Genomic DNA, 20,193 nt, shown 5'->3' with positions numbered 1-20,193 from the left:
ATGGAATGTATGTATAAATTTCTAAAAATAAATTAAAATAATTAAACTATGTAAATTCTGGAATAAATATGCTAAGATGGTCTTTTGTCTTCTGTACAGTGCCAAAATGGAGAGCAAACTCTTAACAGATAATGACAATATGGTGACTATAAAATTAGGGAATATTCACATACAAATGATACATAGTATTTTAGAAAGATAAAAAGAAATTTATTTTGATCTAATAAATATTTTATATTTTCATCACTGAAAATTATTCATTGCTAAAACCACCCAGGGTATCCAATAGACAAGGAAAATCTCTAAGTCTTTAATGTAAAGTAATTTTTAAAAGAAAATAAAAGAATATAATTGCAGAGAAAAAGAACAAAGAAATTTCAAGTATTAATAAATATAAAGAATTTCTTAAAATTATTCAAAATAAATGATATTTATTAAGATTTCTTATTTCAGTATAAGAAAATTTGAACAAGACATGGTTCATGTATAATAATTTTGAAAAAAATATTTCATATTTCTTAGTTGCCTATGATTATATTATCAAGTTTTTTTATGATTATACAGTTAGAAAAATATATAGCTCCAGTATATGATACAGATAAGATAGATGCATGAGAAATAGATGATAGGTAGATGATATTTAGATAGATAGAGGGATGGATAGATAGATAAATAGATAGATGATAGATAGATAGATAGATATTCATGCTGAATTACTAGCATGGCATTCAAGCACCACATTCAAAAAAGAAATGCTATCAGGAATGGGTGTGGAAAGAAACAATGGTTCTTGTGGCAGTATGGGTTGATGAACCTAGAATTCTTGCCTTTGTGTGGTGCCCCTGTCACTGAGTAGTTCAGTCACTTGGGTGCTGGTTCTCTACACCTCTGAAGAGTCAGTCTGTGGATACTAAAATTCAGGACATAGGATCTAATACCTTTGAGATATCCAACTCACATCCTATGTAGTTTTGTTATAAAAATTTGCTGATTTGATTTAAATCACAATGTTATACAGGTAACTATATTAATCTGGAAATCCTGATACAGGGCAAAAGAAATTATAGAACTAATTGTGTTTTAAAATGTAGACAATGTGTTAAGCAGGTGTCTCTAAAGTTGAATCTGTTAGTAGCCATAGTGCATTGTCAATGTAGGAGTCATATGAAACATTTCCTTCCTGTTTCCCTTAATATTCAGTAATAGTGGGTTTTATTCAATTATCAGAATGTGTACTTTGCATATCTAATTTAGCAAGGCATGAAGTCAGATCCAAAACATACTGTAACCTTGACTAAGGAAAAGATACACTTCAATTTTTTTAATGTAATATTCACCCCAGGTTCTTGCTCTCCTTTTTCTCCTCTCTTTCTCTCCCTTTCCCGTTTTATTTTTGCTATAATTTCTGAAACTTCAATTTTGATACTTGATGTTATTTATTCATTTATGTCTGACTTAGTGTTCCATGGTAATATCAATAATATACATGATATTTATGAAACCATCAATTCTGATATAACGATTATACATGGTGTGCCACTATTATTTTTTAAGCATTTTGGCTTATATCTCTGTAGGATGCTTTAGAAAATTAACACAATCTAAAATGCAATTCTTTTTATGACTCTTTCAAGGCTGAATTTGTGGCAGTCCTTTGGCTTATTCCAAATGAATTTTACCTGAGGTTCTTATTTTCCTATTTTGGTTTCTCAACTGTTTGTCAATCTGAGAGCCAAAGATTTTTATATCTTTTCAAAGAGCTCAAAAATTCATTATTGTGTATTTAATAAAATTTCTATGTGGGGGAAAAACAATATATCTTTAGATTTATAAGCATGAAGTTTATGTTTTAGTAATGTTCAATTGTTAAGGGAAATGGAATCAGGTATATCTGATAGCTTGTTTAAATCCAAGTGTATAAGCAATATTTTATCAACATAATTATCCTTTGAATAAGGAGATGAATATTTAAGTATTTCAAAATAATAACTTGCTTCTGATTGAAAATGCTTATATTTATGTACATAAGCCTTAATTTATTGATGTACCAAATTTGAATACATCTGTGAAGAATGCAATTAAAATAAAATACATCTATTCAGTGATTCTATAACTGCAGATATTTTCTCTTTATCATCATTACGCCCTGTGCCTCTGCTCAAAGAAACCAAACCAAATCAAAATTTTATCTCTTTGAAAAAGATAACAAAACAAGAAAGAGGAGTAGGAGGAGGAAGAGAAATAGGAGAAGGAGGAGGGGGAGGTTAAGGAGGAGGAGAAGAGGAAAAAGAAGAAGGAGAAAAAGAAAGAAGAAGAAGAAGAACAAGAAGAAGAAGAAGAAGAAGAAGAAGAAGAAGAAGAAGAAGAAGAAGAAGAAGAAGAAGAAGAAGAAGAAGAAGAAGTCAAAGGAAACATTGTAATGATAATTTCCTTGAGTGTGGATAACGTAAAGTTACTCCAATTAATGCAAGTTAAGTTGATGAAAACATGTTTGGCAATGTACTAGTTTGCAATTTTCTTAACCTATAAAGCACTGGCACACTAAAACCTTAATTACGCTCACCATGTATGACAAAAAAGTTTTTCTAGTCTCTGAATAGTGAAGAGAATGAGGAGCAAAAGGGGAAAGGCACAGGGATGGGTATACTTTCCACATAAAGAATATGAAAACTACAATATATGTGATGGGAAAAATAAAGGCAATTACACCAATAGAGGCTCTGTAACATTTCAGTTAAAGTTAATTAATACTCAAATTTCTCTCCTTTATGTATTGTAGAATGTGTGAGAGCCACTGAGATTCTGAACATTTTGTGTAGGTATAAATTAAATGTCTCACCATTACTCTGTTTTGCAAATAGTTGTTTACACACTTCTTCACAAAGCCTTTCATAGTTGCTATGGATCTTTTTATTAGTGTGTGCACAGCAGGTGACAAAATGCAATCACATATTACATGTAATTGAAAACGTGCACTTTGCTGAACTACTACTGAATCTTCTGTATTGTTGAGACAAGTTCAGCAGAGGTTATAGTCATTTAGACTACCAAGAAACCATTGCTTTGTCTTGTTGTTGTTGTCAGATTATGAAACACTATATCACTTTGATAATTAAAGTTTCATCTCTGTCAATGGGATAGGGAAATATAAGGTAAATGTCTCCAAAATATAAATAGTACTTTGGATTAACTTTTGATTTATTTTTCTTTTATTCTGCCTAAAATTCATGTATTACTAAACTTCAGATATTTAAATATCTTCTGTGTTGTTTAAAGCTAATTATAATACAGTAAGAAAGTTCTAATCCCAAGGTTGATCAAATGTGACAAGATGTGAATGAAAAGAAACATAATTTTAAAAAAATGGAACATTTCACGAATTTGCATGTTATCCTTGCACAGAGGCCATGCTAACCTGTATCATTCCAGTTTTAGTATATGTGCTGCCAAAACGACCACCAGATACTATTCTTAAAATATAAGGTTTCTGGGTGCCTAAAAGAACATAAGCTTGCCCATGTGCCTCAATTCATCTCTTTCTTAGGGACTTTTATAGAATTAAATCTGACTAGTTAATTTTCAGTAGTATTTTAAAGTAAATAACCTATATTTTTAATTTCTTTTTGCATCAATACATCTCTGTTATTTTTTAAGAAGTCACCAACTGATTATAAGTAAAATAATAGGCAACTGCAATATTTTTACTTTATTCTCCATAAATTACTGAGAGTAACATACTATAAGCTGAATGACTGTTTTCCAAGCTATTTGACAGTAGGCTAGATAATTTTTAACATGTACAAAAGATATACTATAAATTATCTATCTTACACTAAAAGAGATGAAATAGATACAATTTAGTTACTTATTAGAAAGATTGTTTTAATTTTGATAAATAAGTTACTTGTTTAGTTAAAATCCTCAAATAGCCATTCTGATTTATACTTTTCCCTGAAGGCAGCAATTCTCAAATGTTTACCATGAATCAGAATCACTAGAAAGGTTGATTCATAGATCTGAGAATTTGTGTTTCTAACAAGATCCCACAGGAAGCACTTTCTGAAGCACTGCTCAGGTTTTGGGCTTTGTAATGACAATGCTATGCATCTAAATAAATTAAGCTCCTACCCAGAAAGCAGTGCAATTTGAACTATTGATTACTTTCCAGAGCATGATTAACTGAAGCTTGACAAAAATTTACTTTTTTATAAAAATTACAAAAATGTGTTATTAGTCTATGAAATTACCAACATTTTAACACTCCTTCTGAAACTTTTGTTTTGCTCTGTTTAAGCTGGGCTGGGATCAAACCAAGGGCATTATACATGATAGGCAAGTACTCTACCACTGAGTTACAACCCAGGTTCTGAGATTCCTAGAACTGAGACTTTCTTTTTTTTTTTTTTTTTATAACTCCCATTTTCAGTGGAGTAGGAGGCTTCATTCCCCTTGGGGTCCACATAGTGGCGCTGTGCAATGGGCCAAGCACACACACACACACACACACACACACACACACACACACACAGATTTTTTTTTTTTCATTTTTCTTTTATTATTCATATGTGCATACAAGGCTTGGTTTATTTCTCCCCCCTGCCCCCACCCCCTCCCTTACCACCCACTCCACCCCCTCCCGCTCCCCCCCCTCAATACCCAGCAGAAACTATTTTGCCCTTATCTCTAATTTTGTTGTAGAGAGAGTATAAGCAATAATAGGAAGGAACAAGGGGTTTTGCTGGTTGAGAATTGACTTTCAGCCAATTGAGTATCTTTGGATTAGGTTACTGAGTTGTTAAAAGGTTTGGAGAAGTAATATTGTGTTATTTTTTCATATTGTGTTTAAATGATGTGATTTGTTCATCACTTTACTTCCTCTCAGATGAGAAAGAGTCAATAGCAGTAACAAGATAAATAATTTTGGGCTGGTGGAGAGGCTCAAGTGGTATAGTGCCTACCTAATTAAGAGTGAGACTCTGAGTTCAAACTCCACAACTGTCAAAAAAAAGGTCAGGAGGATCCAAGATGTTGACTGGGACACAGCCACAGACCCCATGAGCTCCATGAACCAGGGACTTTGCTGAGACACAGGAGACACTATTAGCTGAGGTAAAGACCAAGGGAGAACTGAAACATCAGCACTCTGAAACCCTAGCTCATAGAAGGCTTCACCACACCACGATTTAGTAAAACAACAGCCAGCACTGCACGCCAAGTCCCAACCCACAGGCCTGCAGAGCCACTACTCCACAGGCCATGGAATCTCTGAGCCTCTGGCAGGAATACGCTCCACAGGCCCACCAGATCTCACCCAAACTCCCACCCCTCAGACCCACATGATCTCCACTTGGCCACATCCCTTAGGCATGCAAGGCCAGAAATCCACAGGCATGCACAATCTGTTCTGGGCTGCGCCCAACAAGGCTGCCAGGCCAGTGATCCACAGGCACACATTATCTCCACTCACAGTGCCAGTGCCCATCAAGCATGCAAGTCCCATGCTCCAAAGGCCTACTAGATTGTCACAATAATAGGACTTCACCCTCAACCCAGTGGGACTCCACCCACCTGCCACCTGACACAGGAGGGCTCCAAACCTGTCTAGGAAACACAGATAGGTCTAGATGCTAAAGGAGTAATGGCAAAACAACTAAGACTGAAATTCCACAGTTCCTGAACTGGTGATTTTTTTTTTTTTTTTGCCTTCCTTTAACAGTTTTGTTGTCTGGTTTGCTCTTTGATCATCCACCATCTCTCCCTACTGATTTCCATGGTACTCTTTTTTTTTACATTTTTCTTTCCTTCTATTTCTCTTTCTTTCTCTATATTCTCCTTCTTCCTTGGTTTTGTTAGTTTCAATATTGTAAGTCAGCTAACACTAAATTATACATAGTCCAGGGACAGAAATGGTACCAAGTGGAAATATGGGAAGATGAAAAAGGGTTGGAAACTATTCTCCCCCCCAAAATAAATTAGTACAGGATTCAGAGAAAAATGAATAAAACAGATACCCAGATCCAGACTCTAACAAAACAAAGATAAACTATGCCAAAGAACCCAAGGAAGCACACAAGAACACTCTGAGAGAAGAAACCCTGGCAGTAATCACTGAAAATTGCATGGAGATGTTACTAGACATGGTCCACCAAAACAGACAAGAGGCACTCAAGAAATTCCAAAAGGACAAAAATAAAGAATATGAGAAAACACAAAAACAAATAAATGAAACCATAGGAGCCCTAAATAAAAACCAAAATGAAACAGAAAATACCATAAACAGAGTGATAAATGAATTAAGGATTAAAAAAATGACAATATTAAAGAGGAAGTGCCCCACAATATGGAAAACCTCAGAAAAAAGAATGAAACAGATGTGGAAAACAAAATGGAAGGCCATTCCAACAGAATAGAACAAACAGAAGACAGAATCTCAGAACTTGAAGATGAAATGGTAATGAAAGGAAAAACCAAAGAACTATTAGTCAAACAACTCAAGAGCTGTGAAAGGAAAATGCAAGAACTCACTGACTCAATTAAAAGACCAAACCTGAAAATCCTGGACATTAAAGACGGAGAAGAGGTGCATGAAAAAAGAATGCATAATATACTCAACAAAATAATAATAGAAAATTTTCCAAATGTAGAGAAAACTGCCCATCCAGGTACAGGAACCCACCAGGACACCAAACAGACTTGACCAAAATAGAACTACCCCACAATATGTTATTTTTAAAACAATAAACACAGAGAATAGAGAAAGAATATTGAAGGTTGTAAGAGAGAAGAAAACAAATATCATACAAAGGTAAACCCATCAAAATCAGAGTGGATTTCTCCATGGAAACCTTCCAAGCAAGAAGAGCATAGAGTGAGGTTTTCTGGGCAATGAATGAAAATAACTTCAATCCTAAGATACTATACCCAGCAAAACTATTATTAAAAATAGATGGAGGAATTAAAGTTTTCCATGATAAGCATAAACTAAAACAATATATGACCACAAAGCCACCAATACAAAAGATTCTCCAAGATTTTCTAAACACAGAATGTGAAAGCAAACAAAAGCATAAAAAGGGCAGGCAATACCAAACCACAGAAGAAGAAAAGGAAACAAAGTAGAGAGTGACACTGATTCAGCTACACACAATCAAACCCTAAGAAAACAAAGACAACTAAATGACAGGGATCACCACATACTTATCAATTCTAACACTAAATATTAATGGACTTAATTCCCCCATCAAAAGACACTGATTGCCAAACTGAGTTAAAAAGGAAGATCCAAAAATCTGCTGCCTACAGGAGACCCACCTCATTGATGGAAACAAGCACTGCCTGAGAGTGAAAGGCTGGAGAAGATCTACCAAGCCAATGGACCCCAAAAACAGGCAGGGGTATAATACTTATCTCAGATAAAGTAGACTTCAAGCTTACATTGATCAAACAAGATAAACAAGGACACTCTATATTAATAAAAGGGGAAATACACCAAAAGGAAATAACAATTATCAACCTATATGCACCCAATGTCAACTCACCCAATTTATCACACATACTCTGAAGGACCTAAAAATATATGTAGTCTAAAACACAGTGATAGTTGGACACCTTAATACCCACCTATCACCAATAGATAGGTCATCCAAACAAAATATCAATAAAGAAATCCTAGATCTGAATCACACCATAGATCACATGGACTTAGCCGATGTCTACAGAGTATTTCATCCTACTTGTGCACAATATATATTCTTCTCAGAAGCTCATGGAAACTTCTCCAAATCTGATCACATCATAGGACACAAAGCAATCTTCAGCAAATATAAGAAAACAGAAATAAACCCATACATTCTATCTGACCACAGTGCATTAAAACTAGAAACCAACAGCAAAAACAACAGTAAAAATCATGCAAACAATTGGAAGGTGAACAATACATTGCTCAATGATTGATGGGTCATTGATGAAATAAAAAGGAAATTAAAAGTTGACTGGAAGTTAGTGAAAATGAGAACACAACATACTAGAACCTATGGGACACAGAAAAGGCAGTCCCAAGAGGAAAGTTTTTAGCCATGATTGCATACAATAAAAGGTCAGAAAGATCTCCAATCAATGATCTAATTCTACAACTCAAACTCCTACAAAAACAAGAACAAGAAAATCTCAAAACAAGCAGAAGGAGAGAAATAATTGAATAAGGGCTGAAATCAATGAAATACATACAAAAAAACCATACAAAGAATTAATGAAACTAAAAGCTGGTTCTTTGAAAAAAGAAAGAAGATTGACAGATCCCTGGTAAACTTGACTAAAATGAGGAAAGAAAAAACTCAAATCAGTAAAATCAGAAATGCAAATAGGGAGATAACAACAAACACCACAGAAATCCAGGAAATCATCAGAGACTACTGTGAGAGCCTATACTCCAAAAAATTTGAAAATTTTGAAGAAATGGACAGATTTCTAGATAATTATGATGATCCCAAACTGAACCAAGAAAACATTAATGACCTGAATAGATCTATAACACAAAATGAAATTGATGCAGAAATCAAGAGCCTCCCAAAAAAGAAAAGTCCAGGACCTGATAGATTCACTACTGAATTCTATCAGACATTAACAGAAGAACTAATACCAACCCTCCTTAAACTGGTCCATGAAATAGAAAGGGAAGGAAAACTGCCTAACTCCTTTTATGAAGCCAACATTACTTTCATCCCAAAACCAGACAAAGACACCTCCAAAAATAGAACTATAATCCAATTTTCTTAATGAATATCAATGCAATAAAATAATGACAAACTGAATCCAACAACACATTAGAAAGATCATACACCATGACCAAGTCTGCTTCATCACAGGAATGCAGGGTTGGTTCAACATGCAAATCTATAAATGTAATACAGCACATCAATAGAAGAAAAGACAAAAACCACTTGATCATCTCAATAGATGCAGAAAAAGCCTTCAACAAGATTCAACATCACTTCATGATAAAAGTTCTAAGAAAACTAGGAATAGAAGGAATGTACCTTAACATTGTAAAGACTATATATGACAAACCTACAGCCAACATCATACTAGTGGTGAAAACTGAAACCATTTCCCCTAAAACCAGGAATGAGACAATGGTGCCCATTGTCCAAACTCCTTTTCAACATAGTACTGGAAATTCTAGCCAGAATATTTAGGCAAAAAATAAACAAAAGGAATACAAATAAGTAAAGGAACTGTCAAAATATCTCTATTTGGAGACAATATGATCCTGTACCTTAAAGACCCAAAAAATAGTCCCCTAAAACTTTAGATACCATAAACAGGTATAGCAATGTGGCTGAATGCAAAATCAAATTATAAAAATCATTAGCTTTTCTATATACCAACAATGAACCAACTGAGAAGAAATATATGGGGAAACAATTCCATTTACGATAGCCTCAAAAAAATCAAATACCTAGGAGTAAACTCAACAAAAGATGTGAATGACCTCTACAAGAGAGCTACAAACTCTAAAGAAAGAGATCAAGGAAGACTACAGAAGATGGAAAGATCTCCCATGCTCATTGATTGGCAGAATCAACAGTAAAAACGGCTATACTACCAAAAGCAATCTACATGTGTAATACAATTCCCATCAAAATCCCAATGACTTTCATCACAGAGATTGAAAAATCCACCCTAAAGTTCATTTCGAAACACAAGAGACTGTGCATTGCAATACTCAGCAAAAAGCAATGTTGGAGTTATCACAATACCTGATTTAAACTATATTACAAAGCAGTAGCAATAAAAACAGCAGGGTACTGGCGCAAAAAACAGACATGAATACCAGGAGAATAGAATAGAGGACCCAGATATGAATCCACACAACTATACCCACCTTATTTTTGACAAAGGGGCCAAAAATATACAATGGAGAAAAAACAGCATCTTCAACAAATGTTGTTGGGAAAAGTGGTTATCCATCTGTAAGAAACTAAAACTACGTTCATGTCTATCACCATGTACAATCAACTCAAAATGGATCAAGGACTTTAAAATCAGACCCAAAACTCTGCAGTTAGTACAGGAAGGATCAGGATACACTCTGGAACTAACAGGAATAGGCAAGGACTTCCTCAGTAAAACCCCAGCAGCCCAGCAAATAAAAGAAAGAATTGACAAATGGGACTTCATAAAATTAAAAAGCTTCTGAACAACAAAACAAATGGTCTCTAAACTAAAGAGACCACCCACAGAGTGGGAGAAAATATTTGCCAGCTACACATCGACAAAGGACAGATAACCAGAATATACAGAGAATGTAAGAACCTAAACTCTCCCCAAATTGATGAACCAATAAAGAAATGAGCAACTGAACTAAATAGAACTTTCTCAAAAGAAGAAATTCAAATGGCCAAAAAACACATGAAAAAATGCTCACCATCTCTAGCCATAAAGGAAACACAAATTAAAACCACACTAAGATTCCACCTTACCCCTGTTAAAATAGCCATCATTAGTAACACCACCAACAACAGGTGTTGGTTAGGATGTGGGGAAAATGGAACCTTTATACACTGCTGGTGGGAATGCAAACTAGTACAACCACTCTGGAAAAAATATATGCAGGATTCTTAAAAGTCTAAACATAGATCTGCCATATGACCCAGCAATCCCACTCCTGGGGATATACCCAAAGGAATGCAACACAGGTTACTCCAGAGATTCCTGCACTCCCATATTTATTGCAGTGTTATTCACAATAGCCAAGTTATAGAAACAACCAAGATGCCCCACTACTGACAAATGGATCAAGAAAATGTGATATTTATACACAATTGATTTTACTCAGCCATGAAGAAAAATGAAATCTTATCATTTGAATGTAAATGGAAGGAAGTGGAGAACTTCATTCTGAGCTAGATTACCCAGACTCAGAAGACCAAAAAGTGTATGTTCTCCCTCATATGGGGACTTTAGATCAAGGGCAAATACAGCAATGTTGTAGGACTTGCATTATATGACAAGGGGAGAACACATACGGGAGGTACGGGGTTAAATAAGAAAACCCAAAACATGAAAGCATTTGATGTCCCCACTCCAGAGGAATTAATACAGAAACCTTAAAGCAACAAAGGTCTATACAAGAAGGAGATCAGGAACCAGTGTGAAGATTAGTTAGAGATAAATCAACATGGGTTGTAACACATTTGTACATGAAAGCAATGCTAGGAATCTCTCTGTATAGCTGTTCTTATCTCAACTAATAAACACACTATGTTTTTCTTATTATTGCTTGTTTATATTCTTCAATGGAACTGGAATAAAACATAGAACAGGTTCTGCCAGGAAGTGAGGGGTGAAGGAAGAGAGTGTGGAGGTGGGGAGCATGGAGAAGAAATGACCCAGAGAATGTATGCACATGTGAATAAATGAATAAAAAATCAAAGAAATATGTCATTGAGCCCTTACGTCTAAGGAAATATTAAAATAATGGCTTGGCTCAAAAAAATGTCAATAATTTCATAATAAACCAGTTACTTAAATGTCTTAAGAAACACAGACTCTACACTTCTCAGCTGGAGAGTTTTCTTAAGAGCAGATACTGAGTTGTCTAAAATGTCAGATAAGAATACAAAATCCTTCTGTTAAGAATAATTGATGACCTCAAAAAGAATTGAGACAGATGAGAAAAATTAGGAAATCAAAGATCTAGACAAGAAAGCAATATGGATGAGAAATACAGCAAAGAAATTGAAATTGTAAAACATCAGACATGTTGGAAATTAAAAAAGTCAATAAATCAAGTTAAAAAAACAGTACATGGTAGCTTCAGCAGATAAGATTAACATGGAGAAAGAATATCAGGATCAAGAAAGTATTGTACTCAGGCAGTAAGAAAAAAACAAAAACTCTGGGACATGATTAAGAAACCAAACCTAAGAATCTATGGGTCAGAAGTAGGCGATAAAATACAAATTAAAGGCAAAGAAACCTACTTAAGGAAATTATAGTAGAAATTTCACAAATTTTAGGAAAGATATAAACATTGATGTACAAGAGGCATTTTGAACCCTAAATAGCCATGACTGCAGAAGAACCTCATCACGTTACATCATAACTAAAATGTCATGACTATGGAACAAAGAAGGGATGCTGCAAGCTGCAAAAGAAAATCATCAACTTACATATGAAGGTAAACAGACCTCCTAGCACAAACCCTAAAAGGCAGAAAAGCAAGAACAAAATATTTCAATGTGTGAAAGAAAATAGCTGACAACCAATAATACTATATCCAGCAATGTATCCTTGAATTTGATGGAGAAATAGAAACCTTTTAAGATAAGAATAAACTGAATCAGATCATGTACGATAAGCCTGCATTGCAAAAAGTACTTAAGGGACTACTATGCACAGAAGAGGAAGAAAGGAAGTCACAAACACAAGAGCCTGGGAAAGAATAAAATGCAAAAAAAAAAAAAGATGAATACAAGAGAAATAGGAAATTATCAAACATGTTTAAACCTACCAACCCACAAAACCTGAACACGAACATAATGGTGAGAGAAAAGAACAAACAATACATAAAGCACCTTGAAGAAAATGTTAATGGTAAACACCATTAAAAGATAACCCTAAATGTAAATGGTCTCAACTCTCCAATCACAAGATACAGATTGTCAGATTGGATTAAAAACCAAGGTTCAACAATTTATTGCTTTGCTGGGCACCCATGGCTCACACTTGTAATCCTAGCTACTCACAAGGCAGACATCAGGAGGATCATGGTTTGAAGACAGCCCAAGCAAATAGTTCCACAAGACCCTATCTTGAAAACCCTTCACAAAAATAGGGCTGGTAGAGTGGCTCAAGGTGAAGGCCCTGAGTTCAAGCCCCAGTACCTCAAAAAAAAAATAAATAAAAATTGTTGCTTCAAAAGACACATTTCACAACCAAAGGCACACTCAACTAAAAGTGAAAGAGTAGAAAAAAAGTATGCCATATAAGTGACATCATATCAGATGAAGATTTTAAGCAAAAAATAGTAGAAGTAAATAAGGTCACTAAATATTAATGGAGGGAACAGTCTATCAAGAAGATTTGATTATAAATATATATCCACCTAATATTGGTGCCCTCAAGTTCATAAAATAAACATTACTGAATATAAAGGGACAGATTAAGTCCAAACACAATAATAGTAGGTGACCTCAAATACATACTCTATCAATAGATAAGAATACCATTGAAGAAAAAATCCACAAAGACAGCTCAAAACTAAACAGTAACATTGACAATAGAGATTCAAAAGACATATATAGACTATTCCATCCTACAGTTAAAGATTTTATATCCCTCTCAGCAGCCCATGGAACTTTCTCTAAAACAGATCACATCTTAGGCCATAAAGCAAATCTTAACAAACAGAAAAACTGAAATAATTTGCTATAACCTAACAAATCATAATGTAGTAAAATTAGAAGTGAGAACAAGAAAAACTACAAAGCTATTCAAACATATGAAGACTGAATAACAAAATATATTGAGAAAAACAGGAAATAAATTTTAAAATGTCTAGATTCAAAGAAAAATGAAATTTCAATCTACCAGAACCTGTGGGACACAGAAAAGGCAATGCTAAGTGGAAAGCTAACTGCTATGAGTGCCTACATTAGAAAATAAGAGGGATCTCAAATAAAAAAATCTAATGATGGACCTCATTCTCTTAGAAAAATAAGAACAATCCATTCCCAAATTAGTAGATGGAAAAAAAGAATAAAAATTAGGAGAGGAATGATGAAATGGAGGCCAAAAGAATAATACAAAGAATCAAGGAAACACAATTGGTTATTTGAAAAGATAAACAAGATTGACAAATCTTTAGCTGAATAAACCAAAAGAAGAAAAATTAATAAAATTAGACATAAAAAGGGAATATTACAATAGATACTAATGAAATTCAGAAGAAAATTAGGGAATATTTTGAAAATTTATATTATAGCTAAACGGTACATCTAGAAGAAATAAATAAACTTCTAGACACAAATGATCCACCAAAAATGAACTAAAACAATATAAACAATTGACATGTACCTATAATGAGTTAGTTGTAATAAAGAATCTCCCAGCAAAGAAAAGCCTAGGACCAGATGTATCCAATTATGAATTCTACCAAACCTTTAAAGAACAACAAACACCAATGCTCCTCAAACAATTCCAGGGAAGTGATGATACCAGACTCATTCTACAAAAATCAGAATTAACCTAATACCAAAAGAAAACAAAGACACAAAGACAAAAAAGTAAGTTATAGTCCAAATTCCTTGATGAACATAGACACAAAAATACTTGTAAACCAAATCAAACAACACATCAAAATGATCACACACCATGGCCAAGTTAGTTTCATTCCAGAGATGTAAGGATTGTTGAACATATGCAAGTCATAAATACAATATAATACACAAACAGAATCAAAGACAAAAACCATGGATCATCCTAATGCATGCAGAAAAAGTCTTTGACAAAATTCCACATCCTTTCATGTAAAGGCTTTGAAGTAAATAGAATAGGAGGAATGTACTTCAATATAATAAAGACTATATATGATAAGCCTACAGCCAACATTATACTAAATGGGAAAAACTAAAATTATTTCCTCTGTAGTCAAGAATCAGACAGGGATTGACAAACGGGATTACATCAAAATAAAAAGCTTCTTCACAACAAAGGAAATAGTCACTTCAGTGAAGAGACTGCCTTCAGAATGTGGGAAATTCTTTGCCAGTTAATAATCTGACAAGGAGTTAATATCAGAATACACAAGGAACTCATAAAACTAAGCTCCAAAAGAAACAACAACCTAATTAATAAATGAGCAAAAAGCTTAACAGACAGTTATCAAAAGAAGTACAAATGGCTAATTGAGTTTTCAGCATTCCTAGTCATAAAGGAAATGTAAGTCAAATTGATATTGAGATCCCATTTCACCCCAGTGACAGTGGCTATTATTAAGGAAACAATTAATGACAAATGCTGGCAAGAATGAAGGATGTAGGGGTGGAGAAGACTTATGTACTGTTGTTGGAATATAAATTAGTGCAACCTCTATGGAAATTAGTACAGATGTTCTTTAAGAAACTTGAAACAGAACTACCACACGATCTTGCAATACTGCTCTGGGCATATGTCAAAAAGGAGACACCTGCACCCCTATGTTTATAACAGCACTATTCAGAATTGCCAAGCTATGGAATCAGCCTAAGTACACTTCTACTGATGAATAGATTAAGAAAATGTAGTATATACACAATGGATTATTGTTCAGCCATTGAGAAGAATGAAATTATGTAATTTACAGGAAAATGGATGGAAATGGAAACCATCATGTTAAGTGAAATAAATCAGATTCTGAAGGAAAAGGGTTGTAGGTTCTCTCACAAGAGGAATCTGTACCTAAAATGTATATAATTTATATGTGTGTCTGTATATACATATTTGTGTTAACTGTTTTAGGAAACAAGGGATGAGGGGATAGGAAACGAGAATGATGAGAGTGGAAAATATGTAAATACTTTGTATTAATGTGTGAAGATGGCATAATAAATTCTGTTGAAAATAAGAGGGATAAGGATAAGAGAGAGTAATAGAGGGGGTTAATCTGATCAAAGTGCAATACATGCACATGTGAAATACTACAGTGAGAACCCTTTGTTCAGGGATTTTATAATATGGCTTGCTTCTTCTTAGAATAGCTTCATTCCTTCTTTTTATTCAAGAACTCCAATATTTTTTCTTTCAAGTTTTAGCTGATTTGTCCCTTCACTTTTGTTGCTCTTGAAATCAAATTAAATGACCATCCTGGGCACTGCATTATATTCTGAATTACTTCAAATTCTGTGATTGATAAATCATCCACCTCTCTGAATATATTTTTAATCAGTCCTTTTGACATCTCTGTACCAATATTACAAATTAAAGTATAGGGGGATGGGTAAGTAGCTGAGTGGTAGAGCCTTTGCCTTGCATTTATAAGACTCTGAGTTTGGTCCCCTGGATTAGATCTCTGGCAATGCAAAAAAATTATTATTGAGAGGTTTTAAATATCTAAATTTCAAGTAGGCATATTTATTTACAATCTCCAACTGCTATCAGGTCTATTTTCTCTTATTTATAAGCATAGCCAAGGAAGTCACTCTTCTTTTGGGGTCTCTTTCACTATGAATTGTCACTAAAAGTTTTCAGACCTTTTTGTACAATCAACCTGGCAAACACTCATGCTAATTAGAAAGATGACAAAGTTATTCCCTCTGGAAATTTTGTCTTGTTACTTGTTTGTACCTGGATTTTTTCTTAACCTGGTAGGTTATATGTTTGATTGTCTTCATCTATCATATGATCTGGCAATAATGCTTTGGGCATATGCCATAAAGAATGTAAATCAACATACAAAAGGAACACCTGCACTCCCATGTTTATTGCAGCACTATTCACAATAGCCAAGCTATGGAATTAGCCTAAATCCTCTTCAACTGAATAGATTAAGAACATATGGTGTGTATATACACAATGGATTATTATTCAGCTGTTGAGAAGAATAAAAATATGCCATTCTCAGGAAAATATCTTTAGTAAATAGCTTTAAGAAAAATTTGAACAAAGTTCTGTGATTTGTTTATCATTTTGGGTAATTTCACAAGTGAGGAATGACTTTTTCTGAGTCATATACTACATCCTAAATACATATTAAGTTTTCACTGTATTAAACTTTCAAAAAATGAATTAGTAAGGAATTCCATACCCTCAATTTTAGTATATTTTCACTTAAATGGTAAATATTAAGTTACTTAATCACCCTGTAACTGGCTGGCTCAACATTTACCAGTAAGAGCAATCTCCTGCTTGTATCTCATTTTTCTTACTTAGATAGACAAAACAATGAGCTATAGTCACCCCTGCTCCACACATCACACATCCACATTGAATACATTATTTTCTTTGGTCCTCCAACAGCTGCAGCACACACACATACACACACATATATATCTGATTATATACCTGTATTCTTCTGTCAAGTTATATACAGTATATATGTATGGCGAGAGACTACAGAAATATACACTACATAAATACAGCAAAATTTCTAAATGTAAAATGCTTAGTATTTTTAAATACAAATCAATATTGTTAAAGCTTTATTGTAATCAGCTTTTTGTTAGAGAATTTTAGCTATTAGCACAGTGGTTGTCGATGCTGACTGTGCCACAGAATAACTCAGGAAACTTTAAGTTCTCATGCCTAAGGCCCAATCTTAGAAACAATGATTTAGTTTTTGAAAGAAAATGACCAAGAACTGCTAATTTATGTGCTTCCAGGTGATTCTAAAGTGAAGGCAAGATAGAATAAAAAGCTTCTACAGGCTCTCAGAATCTGTCTATACTTGATATTGCTGCCTAAATATTATTATTATTATCATCATTATTATTATTAGTGGAACTTGGGCTTGAACTCAGGGCAACATACTTGCAAAACCACACCCCCTGAATCCATTTTATTCTGATTATTTTTGAGATGGGGTCTTGTGCACTATTTGTGGGAGCTGCCCTCAAACCACAATTGTCCTGATCTCAGTCTCCCAAGTAGCTAGAATTATATGTGTGAACCACTGGCACACTGCTAATACTCTTAAATCATTGAAAAGAAAAAAATCTGGAATAAACAAATATTTTTCTTCAGAGTTACATTTTTTCACTATGAGGTTGCTAAATATATGTTCTCTGTTAAATCATCAGGAGTATTTATTTCCATTTATAACTACTAAAAGCAAAAGTTCCCAGTAGATGTTCATTTGGTGCTAGAAATCATTTTACCTAACTTATATTCCTCACTATAGTAATAACACAAATGGATGTAATTTGGAGATAATTTCCCTACAGTTTGATAAGTACATAGAAGAAAGCTATGCTACCTACATGCTCTGGAATTCTAGCAACTGGCTCATAATTTGAAAGCTTATATCTTCTAATGGTTAAGGAGGTTTAACCTTGTGAGCTAAGGTGGCTCAATGAACTGCTAGCTCAGGGAGTCTCCATTACCAATAGTACTAAACTTATGAGAAAAATAAGTGACACAGTGAGTATCAAGTATCATTCACCATGGGGATAAATATAAGCACAGGTACATGACAAAAGCCTAACCATTAGTGCTCCATAAACACAAGTGAAAACTGACAGTGGCAGTGCTCAGGTTTTTGTGTGTTTGTTTGGTTTTGTTGACTTTGTAGTCTATTTACCATTCTCAAATTCTAATATAATTTTAGATTAAATATCTTCTGGAAAGTCCCAAAACTCTCTGAATAACATAATATCCTTCCCAGAGACAGTCTATCGGAAGGAACAAAGTTTTCTCTAGTAAAGTTCTATTGTATTAATTATCAACAAATATTTTTAAAATACAACACTGAAGCCAATTCTGACAGGGATTGAGAAGAGATGAGTGCCACTTCACATCCCTGATTTGAAGAGCATGTGTATGAAATGCCACAGTAGGCTACTCTATCCCAAACAATTAAATATATCATTAAGATCTGTGGTGTTTATATTAACTAAAAAAGCCTCAATAAGTTTAAAGTGATGATTACGAGGTTCCCTCAAATCTCAAAAACAAGAAAAATTTGAACAAAATTCTGTGATTTGTTAATCATTTTGGGTAATTTCACGCTTTCATTTTTTCTGAGTCAGATATGGATAGTAAATATGTATCGTGTTCATTGTATTAAACTTTCAAAAAATGAATTAGTAAGAAATTCCAGAGTCTCAAGTTTAGTATATTTTCACTTGAATGGTAAATATTAAGTTATTTAATCATCCTGTAATTGACTGACTAAAAATTTGGCAGTAATAGCAATCTTCTGCTTGCATCTCATTTTTTTCTACTTAGGTAGCCAAAACAGTGAGCTAAAATCAAAATAATTCCTAAGAGATATTTTAAAATACTTTATAAAAGCAAATGTACTGGCACAAACCCTGTTGTAAATTATTTAGAATTATCCATTACAGTTAAACATGTAGCCTGTTGAGGTCATACACATCTATAGTCCTAGCATTCAGGAGAATGAAGCAGGAGGATCACAAAATATTTGAATCCAGCTTGGGATAGGTAGCAAGTTCCAGGTCAGCATGAGCTACTTAGCAATACTCTGTCTCAAGAGAAAAAGCAATCAATAGCAAAAAACTTAAGGCCATCAGTATGTGGATATATGTAACAGAAGCAATAACAGGAGGTGTTCAAAAATTTCTCTAGCCCATTTAGTTGAGGAATTCTGGGTTAAACTAAGTTTAGAATGTTTCTCAGACTTTAATGCACTCTTACACACGTGAATGTCCACAAAAACATAATGCACACTTTTCTCTGTTAGGAAAAACACCACTCACAAAGAAAGCTCATGAGAAAAGTCTCATGTCCAAGAGCAAGGTTTAATGACAGGCTCAAACTGCCTGACCAACTGGAGAAAGATGGGACAAGGGCGACTCTGGACCAGGCTTGGCCTTTTATAGAAGAGGGAGGGTAAGAAGTTGGTGTATGTGCAGGAGTCTCTGACAGGGGTGGAGCTTGTCTTTGAGCATGGGAATTTTTGTTAAAGGGCAGGGCTGTCATTGGGAATGGCTCCATTTTCCAAGAAGTGAGGCCTGAGGGTAAAATGGCGGCATTATTGTTCCATTATTCTCCAAATGAATTGGTCAATAGAACTCCTTTTCAAAAAACCGAATGTTTCAAGAAATAATGTTCTCTGGGCAATGACTGCAGAATCTGAGGGGGGAGTAAGGGGTTTAATCATATCAAAGAAAAGTAAACAAGATATTGGGAAAAAGTTTTCAAAAAAGGGATACTAGGAACACTCACAGGTTTATAACTAAAGCCCACCCACATTTTCGACTTACATTCTTAAAGTTATATATATTTTTACTACAATGAAAAACTTAAACTAATGAAGAAATTTTAATTGTACTTTTCTTTGGAAAACATGGTTATCATATATGCCTAAACCTAGTTTGTATGGAATATTCTGTATTCCTGGCAAGCAAGCCTGGCTCTAAGGTACTATATAAATTTGATTTTATGCAACCACTATTATAGTTGTGTTGAATAGAATGATAACATGTCACTCTTTCAGCATTTTAAAACTTTAAAAAATTATTAAGAAAAAAG

General features: G+C 34.1%; 1 protein-coding gene and 1 non-coding gene across 6 annotated transcripts in view; both read right to left on the bottom strand.

Annotated features, from left to right (window-relative positions):
• The window catches only part of Fstl5 (follistatin like 5), a 749,493-nt gene that overhangs the window by 656,862 nt on the left and 72,438 nt on the right, over positions 1-20,193 (bottom strand). The window lies entirely within an intron of this gene.
• On the bottom strand, positions 3,358-3,459 carry LOC141411161 (U6 spliceosomal RNA). Its single transcript, XR_012436001.1, has one exon. It is a non-coding gene; the product is annotated as a U6 spliceosomal RNA (small nuclear RNA).

This window comes from Castor canadensis, chromosome 9 (genome assembly GCF_047511655.1).
Source record: "Castor canadensis chromosome 9, mCasCan1.hap1v2, whole genome shotgun sequence".
NCBI lineage: Eukaryota > Metazoa > Chordata > Mammalia > Rodentia > Castoridae > Castor > Castor canadensis.
The sequence above is the reverse complement of the archived record's forward strand: the minus strand, read 5'-3'. Positions and strand labels throughout refer to the sequence as shown.